At 28.8% G+C, this 15,300-nt stretch overlaps 1 protein-coding gene across 3 annotated transcripts in view; it reads left to right on the top strand.

Annotated features, from left to right (window-relative positions):
* LOC119689341 (dual 3',5'-cyclic-AMP and -GMP phosphodiesterase 11) overlaps positions 1–15,300 on the top strand; it is a 135,026-nt gene that overhangs the window by 22,463 nt on the left and 97,263 nt on the right. For 2 of the 3 annotated variants that reach the window (XM_038104156.1, XM_038104155.1), the window contains one exon: positions 7,295–7,379. The exons of the other annotated variant lie outside the window; for it this stretch is intronic. The gene's annotated coding sequence lies outside the window, so the exon portion shown is untranslated. The remainder of the gene's footprint in view (positions 1–7,294; positions 7,380–15,300) is intronic. 3 annotated transcript variants of the gene reach the window in all.

The following is a 15,300-nucleotide window of genomic DNA, read 5'->3' on the forward strand; positions in this document are numbered from 1 at the left end:
GGCAGGTCAAAAAATATTTCTATACTTTATTGCTCTATTGCTTTAGCAGCATTTCGAATAATAAATAATGTTTCTCGTCTAAGTAGTTATCTTCTTTTGTATTGAGTTTTCAAAACACTTAAAAATAAAGGTGCATTTAGTATGGGTCAGAAAAAGGATTATGGAGCAGAAACTCTTTTATTGGATTGCTTAAATGTGTTCAAATAACAATGCTTTCGATATGGGTCATAAGGTAGAATCCATCTAGTGTAAAAGCTACTGTAGTTTTATGACAGCATGCGAATAATGGCCTTTCTTTCGGTTAGGGTCAGGTGTAGTATAAAATAGCTGTTGTTCACAGTGTTTTCTATCAGTTTTTCTATCAATCTTTTTAATATTTTATTTTGAACTTTTGTTATCAATGCATTTATCAATAAACAATTCTGTTTATTATTATTATTATAATATATTATTTTCTATTTAAAATGCATCAGAGCTCAAAACATATAATAATGTATTATCTCACCTATTATTTTTAGCACTTTTCAGATAGCAGTTTCTGCCTCGTTCTTTGATATTTTGCAGTCATTTTTTTATTTTTAGTTTTTTCCACATATATTCTTGGTTAAAAATCGTCTATGTGCAATTTGTAATATTTTAAAAAATTTAACTCTGTTTCCTTTTCAAATATATTTTCCATATGAAATACACGATATGAACTGGATCCTCTGTTTTTTCAACTTAAATTCATTACCCATAAAGCTTTTCGACGTATTATTTAATGCATTATTGACCCAACATTGGTGTCGTCCGTGGAATGCTTCTAAACCTTCATTGATTCATCGATCTTTAAGCTTTAATAGAACTTCAGGTTTCAAATTATTTCACTTTAAACAACATTTTCTATAATTCAAGTAAATTTAATATTTAAATCAAGAATCGTGCTGAGGTTTTAAAATTTGATGATGTTAACTCAGATCGTAATAGATATATTAATATTTAGTCACAGCTATCTAACAACGAACATTGCTTTATGTATGTGAAATTGTTATTATATGTGCATATTAGTGCTAATATATTGTAGATTTGTGCGTTATGTCAGCACAAATTTCAAGCCAATATTTTTTAATAATATTGTACGCTTTCATTTGCGTATGCAATAGATGATGCTACAGGAACAAATGTTATTGGAGATGCTGAAAACTTTTAATAGGTTGATGTCTGATACATTAAATCCCTGAAAAATGTGCAAACATCATATCGAGTACGCCGATTTCCTATAAACATAACGGCGGATCGATTTGATCGACAGAAATATTTCAACAAAAGTGAGCCAGCAACTACAAAAAAGAAAAAGAAAAAGGAATATCGTGTAAAACACTTTGTTTTTAAATACCAAAACCACTACTCAAACTTGGTTTTTTATTTTAGCTTATACTTCACCTAGATACGTTTTATTAATCCCGTTTGCGTCTAAATGAAACTAGAATTAAGGAATGGGTATCCAATTAATACAAAACTGGACAACCGTTAATTTTGACACGAAATTCAGAACTCAAATTATTTTTTTTTTATTTTAAGTTAATACTTCTTCTAATACTATATAATTATAAAATGTATTCATAACTGAACTGATATTTTATTGGTGAAGAAACTTTCTACAATATGCAATCATCTTTGCCCTTAATTATCATGCATAACCCATCGACTCACGCACTTCTCAGATGCCTTCCTTTTCGTTGAGATCTTTTTTCTGGCATTATTATTATTTCCCTCCATTGAGATAGTCTATACTTTTTAGTAGAAAGTGAAAGTGTGTCACCCAGTTAGTTGTTCCAGATCAATGGTTCCGAACCGGCGGTAGAGGTGATGGTTAAAATGGCCCGTGAATTAAATTTAACAGCTATGGATACAAAGCTAATAGTTTGTCCCCTGAAACCTCACATATTTCCAATTAATTATATACATTTTGTAACCTTTATAATACACCTATGTACATATAACATACTATTCATTATACTTTATACCATAGATGCATAGAGCATATTAAAATAATATTATAGTTTAATGTTCATAAACTTTGTGGTTAGTCCCTAGAAAAAACAAAAATATTATAGGGGTCCTTCGTTAAAAAAAGGTTGGGAACCATGTCCATATGTGCTTACTTTCTTTCCACAGCATAAAAATGCTTTGGACTTATTAGCACCCATTTTAATAAAATTTAGTAATATTTGTAATGTTATTTTATTTTTATTAATTATAATTTTAATTATATTACTTTCAATCATGGTCAGTGACTTTTTAACGTACACAAGATTTCGTTTAAATAAAATTTGCTACACACCCTACTACATAATTCCCAATACTTTATTTAAATAATTTAGTGTACCAATAAACTTATAAGGGGTACATATTAGTCTGTGTGTAGGGGGGGGGACTTAAATCCATTCATTAATTTCCGCACCTTTTAAAAAAATGCTGGCTTGCTTACTTAGCGATTTTGCCTTTTGACAACATTTTTTTCTCGTCGTTCCACAAAGATTCGTACTCGCTATACTTCGCTCCGCTACTTCAAATCAGCACCGAGCATCTATCTTATTAATATGCAGTGTGGAAAAAACCAGTCAAAACTACTTGTTCTGTTCATGGGTGAACATTTACATTTTTCCTCTTTCTAGATTATTATTTTTTTGTTTTTCACTATAATTACTTATTTATTTATTCTATTATCATGTTCTTTTTACTTAATGTGTCTGCCTGAAAATCGTCATTTTGCATTAATTAACGGCGCCATTTACCGCAATTCCTCTCTGTACTTTCGTTGACTGTCTTGTCTGGTTGTTGTACCTTTCAAGCGAATATGGAGTTCCCCAAAATCACAAAATTTCACAAAATTTCTTACTATAATGCTATTGTTAACTTTTTCATATTTCATCCATTCTTTCATTAATTTGATTTTTTTTCTTTTGGGCCATCGCACAACCTATATTCATATCGGTGTATCTTTGTACAATTCATGAACATAATGTGAAAATGGTAACGCTAAGTAAAAGGAAACGAAGAACTCCAAATAAAGATATAACATTGTTTATATAGTCTTAAGATTGTGAGGTCGCTAGAACCTTATGGCCTAGTTTGAACAAAAATAAAACGAAAAGCTATTTAGGTTTCAGCAAACCTGTAAGTCATGTACTTACTGGAGTACTACGGGCCTTGCTCAAAGAGTGGCGAGTTCCAACAAGTGAATTATATAGGAGTTGCCAAGATGAAGAGGAGGTAGAATCTATCAAAGACTTCCTGTGTCTCTGTTAAGGACTGCAGACAAGGCAACTTCAATGTATTGGGAATCACTTTTTCACTGGTTTGGAAGAAATGACGAAAACAAACTTATCAGATCTCCTCAACTTCCTCTGGAAAACCAAATGGTTTAACAAGGACAGTACACGAAGTTAACAAAGGTTTAGCAACTTTGAGGGCATCACAATGGGCTATATATGCCTCTGCGTGGAAGTGCTGATAACTGTCAGCACGCACCTTCTGAACCTAACCTAACCTTATATACACTTGAAGTTCAAAGATTCTTTGTTTCAAGAATCAATATACATATACAACATATAAAAAGTATATACTTTTAATATATATTAACATAATGAATGCTTTCTTGTTCCAAGACTTAAAAATAAATAAATAAATTATGTGAATGAGTGATAAGGTCATTTTTAATATTTACTAAGACATTAGATATTAAATTAAAATCTGTCAAAAAAAAACTCCTTCATTCTCTAGTTCAATAATATACAAATATTCGATACTTTTTGAACTGAAAGTATATAAACAAACAAAAAATACAAAATCATGTCTTCACGTTCAAATATAACCAAAACGAGAAATAGTCAAATTGTACATTGTTTGTGTGGTTTTTGAGTGCTTATCGATGAACATTGTTTTGCACGTTGTTTATCAAAACGAAAAACTTTGTGAAATTTTATAGTAAATGGGATAAGAAAACAAATATCCACACATTTTTATGCCCTACTCTTCTTTATTTTAAGGTTATTTGTGTTGTAGTTCATATTGTTGGTTTGGTTAGAAAGATCTTGCTGTTAACATAGATTGACAAAATGAGCTAAGTGAGTAAATTTGCTGCCAATCACTGCTAATGTCGCCAGCATGAATTATTTTTTATTGCGATATATAAGCATGGATAAGCCATATTTTATGTTTACATTCTATGAAAAAATCGATAGTCAGCTAAATAGATGGTAACTGGTAAAAACCATCCAAATCGATTAAAAATACAACAGTCGGCTTCGCACAGTATAGTATAAATAGAGTATTTCTGGAAGGGAAAAATGTCAACTTAATGGTGTTGATTGGATACAGGAGAAAAGCACAATAAAAGTGCTCTAACAGAAAGAGAAAAACTGCTCTTCCATCAGGATAAGGCACCCGTATCGCAACGCAACAGAAATGATGATCAAATTAAGTAAAGTGAATTTTAAGTAACTTCCATAGCATTTTTCAAATCAGTTTACAAAATCTTTTTTGTGTCAAATCACAAACCATTCAGATCACCAGATGTGTAGTTATGGGTAGCTAATGCGGCCCATATAAAAGGAAGACAAATATATTGTATATAATTAATAATAATTTTCTTGTGTTTTTTTTTAGATCACAAATTAATATAAATGCGAAATCAATCAGTTTGACGAGAACATATAGGATGAACAAGGATAGAATTACCCAAAAAACAGTTAGAAAACTGATAGGTCCTGGAAAATAATAATATAACTAATTCTAACGTTAAATAGATAAACACTTACGATTTGGCGTGCACCTTTCTTCATTTTTAATATAAAGTTCAGAATAAATATGTTAAATTGGAATAACCTGATAGGAAAAAAAGTACCAATAGTTTTTTTGAAGATTTGCATTCATTAGATTTGAAAAAATTTCATGCGAAATTAGCTGCTTTATCATTCGCATATATAAGATTTAGAGTCATTTATTCTAGGAATTTTGGATTACAGAGAATCCTAAGGCTTTTTACCAGCAAAAAAAAATGTTGAAATAATAAATTAAATATACAAATAATAATCACCTATTTTAACTGAATACATAAATTAATTTATAAATGATTTTTAATTTAAATACTAGACCATTTTAATCTTTTCCTTTACTGTAAGCTTCAAGTAAACCATTTTTTATTGTTTAATCCAAAGAAAATATTTTTTAATTAAATTGCAAATAAAATTAATTTTATAATTTGTTTCTGTATTTATAATAATATTTTCAACTATTTTATATATTAAGATAATTTCTGTTTTTTTTTTTGAAACAGTCAAACATATTTTTTGCGAATCTACAGCTGCAGATCTATTCTTCGTAAGTTTCGTCAAATGTTATCACAACAACTAACTTTACGAATATCCAAAATACGAAAATCGTCAAGATATTTGTAAAATATATTCATTTTTCCATATTTCTTACTGAAAACTGTTTTCTTAACTGACGAGGCAGATCATGATTCTTATTAAACCATTCAGTATGAACGCAATGGTCTGAAGTAATTTTTTTTGAAGTACTTGAACTATTTGTTTAATGGACATGGGGGCGGTTTTCCGTACTTCAAAGCAATATCTCCGCGTACGTTTTTAGATACCGATTATACGTATATGTAGATTACAGACTTGTCTGAGACAAATGTCTTTGGATGTATGGTATGAAGTTGGGTTTCCTATACTAGCAAATTTTGAAAGTATGGTGTTAAACTCTCCTAACGAACAGTCCTGTTGAACAGGCCTGAGGGTAAATAAATAGTTATTCTAAGATCAAGTTATTCTCAGATCAAATTATTCTCAGATCAAGTTATTCTCAGATCAAGTTATTCTAAGATTTTTTTTCTACCATATTGTTGATATTGTCGTTGTTGTCGTCATTGGGTTTTTTTATTCTCTTTTTTTTATGTTTTTACAATATATTACTATATAGTATATACATTTAAGAAGTATAAGCACATTTTTTTTTGCAAATGCGAAAACCAATGCAAATGCGAGAATTAATGCAAATGCGAGAATTAATGCAAATGCAAAAACAAAGAACAACAAATTTGCAACGTAAACTATGTTGTCTTGTTTATGATAAGACTTTAGTTACATGTGTATATGTTAATGAAGACGTGTAAGTAAACCAGTGATATTTTTAGTGCTTCATTTTATAGATCTTCTAATATCATGATCATTTATAAAAGCCCAATGTATACAAGTTTTAATTGTTCCACGGCACTTTTGTGAAGCATTCTAAGTATTATTTCAGTGAACGATTCCCTTTTACATTTTATTTTCTTACAATACACGTTAAATCACTAAATGAAATAGTAATATTGAATAATTAATTTATGACAGAGTTTTGTGATTTGTTATATTGAACGTCTAATGTAGAAAACTATCCATTAGATAGTGAGTCCACGAACATTGTAAGTTATATATCAATTTACTTTGAAGAAGATAATAAGTAAATCATTATTATTTTATTTCATCATTATTATTACTATCGAAATACTATACTTATGTACCTTGATTCAAATGGTTTATATCTCTGACGGATTTGTTTCATTCTTGAGTCTGTCCTCAAGAAGAATAAAGCTATTGCTATGTAAGTTTGAGTACTCGAAATGGATTCTGAAAAACCAATTTGTCTTCGGTCTCCGAAAAACATATTAGGACGTTTTAGGATGATACCTTGCGATCGCTGCTCAGTGGAATGGCTCCATCTGTCCCAGAGGGGATAATTAAATGTCTTACCCTGTCTTAATACATTAGTAAATGATGTTAAGCTTAAGCTTTTTTTTAAGATATTATCAATATTTTTTTTGAGATCTCTCCAGGTTTAACAATTGTTAAGACAAGTCAAAATCATTTGAAACTGTTTTAAAAAAAAAACATTTGTGCTTTGTTTGTTGTCTTCGAAGAGTGCTGACGAAATTGTTGCATGGTGAAATTTTGCAATGGAGTCAAAACGTGAGCGCCATGGCGTGTGAGTGTCGTGTACCGCTCAACGTGATCAAAACAAAAAATTGTTGCAAAAAACATGAAAAAGTTGATTGAAGTTAGAAAAATGAGGTCAACAAAGCGGAAAAGAGTAGACAGAAATTACAACAAATTATACATTAAGTTTCATGTCTGAATTTGCAAAATTTAATAATTAATTTTTTATGCTTACGATTTTTTTGAAAATTAACATTTAAGCAATTTTTTGTAATTATATACATAAATTTTTTTCCAAATTTTAAACAAAATTTTAATATCTTTTGTAGGTTTTGTATATAAGTTAAGGCGTCACACTGGCTTCACCCAATAATACGGCACCGCCCGTGCTGTGGCGCGCGCGTCGCAAAGTCGGTAAGTTTTGAACTAGGTTCAGTGAACTTAGCACAAATTATATTAGAAAAATATAAAACAACTTCGAAACCAAAACACAAATAAATAAACAACATAAACAACATAACCCGAAAGTGTTTAATAGTTTCGAAAGAATAAAACTATCCAAACTATCAAAACTATCGAAACTATCAAAGCCATCAAAAAATGTTCAGCTAAATTAGAGGCCAATTTCGTTTTGGTGGCGTATGAGAAGAGCACAATAAAGAAGTGAATTAATGTAATTTCATGTATTATTAAGCAGTATTTTTATGGGTTCTTATACGCATAAGTGTAGACATTTTCATGTATCTTTGCGAGTATACGTATGTCCAAGCATTTCTACAAATTTATTTGACTTCTTGCAACCGAACTAAGCATAAATGTTTGCTGGTTTCCACTTCAAAAAGGTTGCTGCCTTTTGTTTTTAAACCTATGACGCTACAACGAAACGAAACGGCATCTTAAATTGCTGAGATACTTTCAATTCTTAAAAGACTTGAATAAAATATTTTGACATGAAATTCAAGTTTGCTATATCTCGATTCATCTGATGAGATATTTGGCCCTAACATAGAAAAATATAGAAGAAGGAAATGTAAGATACTCTTAAGGCAAAAACTCTATATCAGCTCTATAAAAAATTTATTTCCTTTTACAATCATTCAAATGGTACTAACATTTTTTTGTTGGTGACCATTAGTTCTTTTATTTCAATACTAACATTAACTTTATGAATTTTTTCTCTGCACCCGGTTCTATAAATATATTTCCCTATATCTTGTTTTAAAATGTTTCAATTAATAACTAACTTTCTAACTTCGGACAAATGGTATTTATCTGTGTTGATAGCAGTAAAGAACCCCGGTTCTCCATAAGAATCAGTTCCCTATGCAAAATTTAAAACAGTTCAGTTTACTTATCAATCCATTGGTTTATTTTTATATCATTATTGAGAGTTTTATATGACTCTGATATTTCCTTTTTTAAAGAACGTAGTTCATATTGAAGTTCAATTTTTTAAGCTCTATAAGGTCTGGTTTCATAAACTAAGAAATATTGATTTGATAAGTGATTTTGGTTATATATAGTGCTTTTTAAAAAGGTTTTTTGAATTTATATAAATTCAAAAATTATATTTCGTTTTTTTTTTATATAGTGTGATTTTATATTGCTAACTTCGTTATCAGGGCAGGGTATAACAACTAATTTTATATAATATGTACTATAAAATAGTATGTAAAATGAGTTCAAAATTGATTAAATTAAAAACTCAGTATTATTGAAAATTAAACAAACTGTATATAGTTCAGTCACTGAGGTTTAAGATTGTACAATTGCCAATTTTCACATAAAATATACCAAGAATATATAGACGCCCCATCTATTTATTAATCGTAGTTTGTGTAATTGATGCAAAAATTGGATGCACCAAATGCTACTAGTGTGCGATTGTTTTTGTTACTGTAAAGAGTATAAAGAATATAAAACACTTGAATCCAATATTTATGAAACATGTTGTATCGAGATAAAGAATAGTAAAAAATATTTATAAAAATTCGTTGTTAAATCGCCGCACTCAGAAAATAGGAGTCTTCACATATTCTTAAATAGCCCTAACTTCAGGTTAGGAGTCTCGCTAGGAAGTACCCAAAAAATCTGATAGGTTGTGGTGTTTCATTCTCTTTTCTAATAATAATTATAATAATAATAATATACTGTTGTGAATGGAATGTGTGCCAGTTGGCTTCACGTATAAATTATATACTGTTTAGATATATATAAATAAATATAGATTAAATTTTTATTAAAGTAAAAGCTTTAATAAGCTTTTTGAAAATATTGTAATGTTCAGTGAAAGAAACAGAATACACATAAAAAAACAGTTTGTAAAAAATAAAAAAACTCCCGTTTTGATATCTTATAAGATATATTGTATGTTAAATGAAATTAGGATTTGATAACATATTTTATCTTGAAGATCATATGGAATTTCTGTCACCAGCACAGATTAAAAGCTCTTCTCCAATTTTTGTTCTGGACTTTGTTCACAAAGTTTTAAAGGTCTTTGTGTTATTATGTTAAAAGTGAATTTGATAAAATAGGACTCTTCTGGGCGCAATATCGAGTGTTAGTCTATTTCACGACCATAGTTTTAATAATAATAATAATTGTCTTGCAGATTTGCAGCTCAAATTCTGTTCTCCTACACCCAACTAAAACATCGAAATGTTCATCTAAGCGGGTTCGCACACATTATAGACACATAAGCTGCAATCAGGAGTAAACATTGTGATTGTGTAAATTCTCGTACTTTGGATTTCATATTAAAATGCAAATTAAATGCGTTTTTCATTCATCACTCAATCACGAATGTCCTTTGCTTGTCCATTTCGAACACATGCGAAAGGTTAACATCCCTTCAATTATAGTAAACAAAAATGCACGCAAACACACACCGACACCAATAGAAATGAAAGAAGGAAGACCAAAAATATTTACTAAATCGTACATTATCCCTTATCCTTTATCCTTTTTCGTTTTTCTCCAACTTTTTGTTTTGCATTTGTTCTAGAGTGCAACTGTGATTTTAAGCTTTGACATTTGTTTTATGGCATTAAAATGTGAACGACTTAGGACCCATCACCAAGGATCACAGAGTGGACACACAAAGGCAATTTCCAAAGTAGCCGTCATGACATTTAAAGCATTTCATACAAATTTAACTTTATTATCCTTAATCTGTTATTTTATTATTGTTTTTTTTTCTTGTTTGTCCATCCTTAGAATATTGGCTGTGATTTATATTTTATTATCCTTGTAAAATACAAAAGCCGTTATGGTGGGAAAAGTTTTTTTATTATCGATGGATTGTTATACATTTTATATGTTCAACTTTCCATTCTCCATTCTTTATTAATCCGTAAATATATAAATGAAATGAAAGTAACGAAATTAGTTTCATAAGTAACTTGTATTAATAAAGGACTTTTTGAGGATTATGTGAAGTTCAATTTAATGCTGCGTGGGACCTGAGTCCTTGTTCAGTGTAATTGTTTAATATTTATTGTCTAAGGTAGTTTCATGTGAAATAAATGCGTAAGTATAGAAAGTACTTAACATAAAATATGAAGTACTGAAGGCTTCCATCTGCTGATGTCCTTACAACAGAGAGGAGAAAAACACATCACTTCTTGTGAAGAAATGTGTTTTACACTGAAGAAAATTGTGTTGCTGCTGTCTGGTAAAATCATACTTGAGACTTTCTGAAACTTTTCAGCTACTTTTCAGCTACTTTTCAGCTACTTTTCGGCACTGAGAAGCAAGTAATTCATTTAAATTATTAATTTTTCGAGCTAAGAAGCATCAAAACCGAAGCTGACTGACATTGGCACTCCAACGCCGTAGTGCTTTCCCGTCTTATGCGAATATCCTTACAGGAATGTGTCTGCTGTGTACAGTGTTATTGTGCACGGTATGGCTTAAAAATATCCTTTTTCACATGCCATAATTGTGTTGCTTTAATTAGCTTCATGTTGCAGCATCCTTAGCTTTGTTGAAGAACTGCGGAGAAATTGTGAAGATTTGCGGATGAATGAATGAATGGTTGGATAAAAAGACTTTTTGGAGAGGACGGATGGAAACGATGTTAATGTTGATGAGTTTTGAGATACTTATAATCATTTAAGCTTATTTCCTTATGTATTCCCGCACTCCTTGGCCACAGTTATTGCCACTTGAAATTGTTTAATGTAAGGCAGTGTTTCATGCATTATGAAAATTTGTATCCAAACGAGAGGCAAAACCTTTTAAGTAATTTAAATCATGAAAAATTCAGAGGTGAGTCTTGATGTATTAAATCAAGCCTTCGAAATTAATTTCCTATGCACATGTGAACATTTCTAAGCATTTGCAGTGTGGAAATTTATAAATTATCAGATTGCATGAGGCTACAGAAGAGGGAGTTCTTCAAACTGTCTTCACATTGGCTGATAATGAATGTATTACTTTAATCTCTACTTTGTTGCTTGCCATCTTTTGGGATGGTAGCATATGGTATGAAATATATTAAATTAATTATTTAAAAATGTATGAAAGAATATTTCATTAAAATGAACGAGAAGACAACTCTAAAGATGATTAAAAATTGCGTTTTGATGAAGTCGTAAGGTGTTTTTAAAGTTGATGGTGTTTCGAAGATTCGAATGAAAAGAAAATAATTAAAATTGGTTTCGCGAGAGTTTCTATATCTCACACAATCACATCAAAAATCAATTATTCAATAAATTTTTTAGATATTCTTATTTAAATATGTTTTTCGTTATCATAAAATCAACAGATCTGTTAAAGGATCCAGAAATAAACTGGTATCCCTAACTTTTTAGTATAGTTAAAATGGAGCCATAAAGCTAATAATTGCTAATTGGTTCGATTTGTAATGCTTTATAAATTCTACACTACAAGTCAAAACTAGATATACAGATTCTTCAATCAAACCATTAAATCAGTACATAGAGCCTCCAAGCCGAACGCCTTCAGACATTTATGCTGCTAGAACATAGCTAGATTATAATATTAACGTTATCTTATGTTCACTGCGTGTATTCTGCGCTTTAAAATTTTACTTCGTTCCTGTAAGAACTGTCCCTCCTTGAATCCTTAGAGAATTTATCATATAACGTTTATAGTTTAAGATGTAAAATAGACCGTTTTAATCACAGTGCGTTCAAATGCTTCTTAATAATAGCTATGAAAATAAATAAAAAAAATTAGTTACTTTAGGTATTAATTCTTAGTATGTACAACAGCTATTTCGAAATCTATTCGAAAACTTATTCACAGATTTCGTGTATTTATTTCACATACTCTGTTGCATGGACGCGTACAGCTAACAACTATTATCCGTTGTCCGGTTGAAAGAAGTTAATTTCTTTCAATTAATTAATGATACAGTGAGACACATATATAGTCTTTTCATGATTTAGGTAAATTTGGGTTTCTTCTAGATATCTGTATCTGTCTCTCAATAACAGATTTAAGTTTGAAAATTGAGATTTTGAAGAGTTAATATAAATTTTTATTCCAAGAGTACCGAATTAAATGTTTTGAGTAAACGAATGAATAGATAAATGTTTAGACAATCCTTTCCACATTCTCCTTCTTCCCTCTCACAAAGAAGTTAAAACCAACGTGCAGAAAATTAACCGTTTTGAAAAACTCTTATTTTAGACAGGAAAAATGGAAAATTTGGAAAAAGATCTCTGAGACGAAAATATTTATCTATTAATTCCTAGCATTTTACTGTAAACATAAAATTAGTGTCTCCAGAAATAAAAAATTTTTTTATTAATCCTATAAAACTTCAATTCGTGGAAGCTGTTGTGGTTATCAGCTTAGCAGCTCAAAAGATAATTTAGTGTCGCTCAGTTAACCAAACTGTTAGTCTTAGAAAAATATTTCATTATACGGGGGAAAGAGAGTACAACAAGAGTGGTCCTTAGGAAAGTTTTCAATTTTACTTACGGTAGGTATATTACTAATTTCCAATTTTTAAAAGCTTCAGTAAAACCAATGCTAACTTTTATTTGGCTCATATTTCAGCAACTCTTACTGTGAGAATTCTCAAAAGACTTCTTCAATTATTTGACTATTCTCCTATATTCATCAGACAAGACCCTCAGTAACTCCTTTGTGTTTTTCCAGTTCAACTTTAACTTACAGGATTAAACTTTTCGTAAAATAAGCCTCTATATCATCGTTATATATAGACATAGATATAGTACCTTTATATTATATAGGTTAGGGATGGTAAAGAAGTTGGTACAACAAAAGAAATATTATGTAGTAATAAAAATATGATTCCTTTCTATGTTCATCTCAAAACTTTTCGAACATAAATGATAATAAGTTAATATCGTTTATATAAATAAAAAATAAAAAAAAGCAAGTTAAAAACAATCCAAATAAAATTTTCCATTTGCACTATTAAATCATGAAGTCGAAAGAAAAAAAATTTATTAGAATAAGTAAAACAGACTGAAGCTTAACTGGACAAGTTTCCTCTTATTTATATAAAAAAATGAAATTGTACGTTTATAAATAATACCTGTTTTAGAGCTTTATTTTGTCTAATGACATGCATATAATTCTCATTAGGTATAGTTGTGTTTTTTTATAAATAATGTCTGAAGTTAACGTATACAGTTTGAGAATATTTTTAATATAAAATGTCCATTTCCTAATCCAATAAGATTGAGCTGTAAGTTTGGATAAATAACTTATTTATAACGCAAAAAGTACTGTTCGCAATGCCTAGGAAGCAATGATTCTCTTTAAGTTACTTTTAAGTGTTCTTCCCAAGCCACTAGTACAGCTTACAATTGCTGACTTTACATTTTATGCAATCTTAAGTATAAAATCATAAAAATGCTGACTTAACATGGGGAAATATAATATACAAAATATTTTCTTCTGGTTGTTGTTGTTGCATACGACGTTGCAACTAAAGGTCATTATGCATAACTCTTGTGGAATAAGTTGAAAACTATATATTGATTATACTATACAACGAAAGAGTCGAAAGCTAAAAATAAGAAAATTAATTGGAATAAGTAGCACAAACTGAAGCTATTTTTAAGCTTGTTAATTTCACTCAGTCCCCCTTCAGCTACAGGACCATGTGGCACATCACCGAAAGTAACTGATATACTTTTTTCAATTATGGTTCTCAGTTAATCAAATGTATCAGGTTTTTTCATGTTTTAGGTTTAATTGAGATTCGAAGACTTTAATTGATGCTCAAATTCCATCAAAGGAATTATATCTTCCATAAAAGCTAGAAATAAATTATTTCACACTATTTATATTTTTTTACCTTTCCCTTTTTGTCAAGGGAGCGTTATTTGGTGTATTAACAGTGATTTGTAAATTGAGTATTTCTGAAAAAATGGAATTAACACTACAAAAACTGATATGCGTAATGCAAGATTACTAAATATTCGTAGTGTATTCGAATTACTAGAGAGTACATTAAAATTACTAGAATGCATCAAACACAAATTTCTGAATATTCGGAGTGTTTTTGAATTATTGAAAATTCGGACTAGCAAAGATCTACTGTATTTAAAGACGGCCAATGGGCAAAATGACAAACACAGCTGAAGTGTCAGGGTTGAACTTTGCAACATTATTATTAATATTATTATTAATATTATTATTAATATTATTATTAATGTTATTATTGATGTTATTATTATATTATTATTAATATTTTTATTAATATTTTTATTAATATTATTATTAATGTTATTATTAATATTATTTTTAATATTATTATTCATATTTTTATTAATATTATTACTAATAAATGATTAATATTATTATTAATATTATTATTCATATTTTTATTTATATTATTACTAATATTATTACTAATATTATTCTTAATATTATTATTAATGTATTATTGTTGCTGGTATAGCTGCGCTTTCTTTATAGTGACAAAGAATTATTATAGTTATTAATATTATTAATATTAATAATATTATTATTAATATTATTATTAATATTGTTATTAATATTTTTATTAATATTTTTATTAATATTATTATTAATATTATTATTAATATTGTTATAAATACTTTTATTAATATTATTATTAATATTAGTATTAATATTATTATAAATAATTTTATTAATATTATTATTAATATTTTTATTAATATTATTATTAATTTTTTTATTAATATTTTCATTAATATTATTATTAATATTTTTATTGATATTATTAATATTATTATTAATATTATTTATATCAATATTGACTAAATAAAGGCTTTTCAAACACTCTGCGTAAATAAACTTCGAAGTAAATATTGCAATTATACTGACATATTTAAATTGA

Source organism: Teleopsis dalmanni, chromosome X (assembly GCF_002237135.1).
Source record: "Teleopsis dalmanni isolate 2A chromosome X, ASM223713v2, whole genome shotgun sequence".
Classification (NCBI taxonomy): domain Eukaryota; kingdom Metazoa; phylum Arthropoda; class Insecta; order Diptera; family Diopsidae; genus Teleopsis; species Teleopsis dalmanni.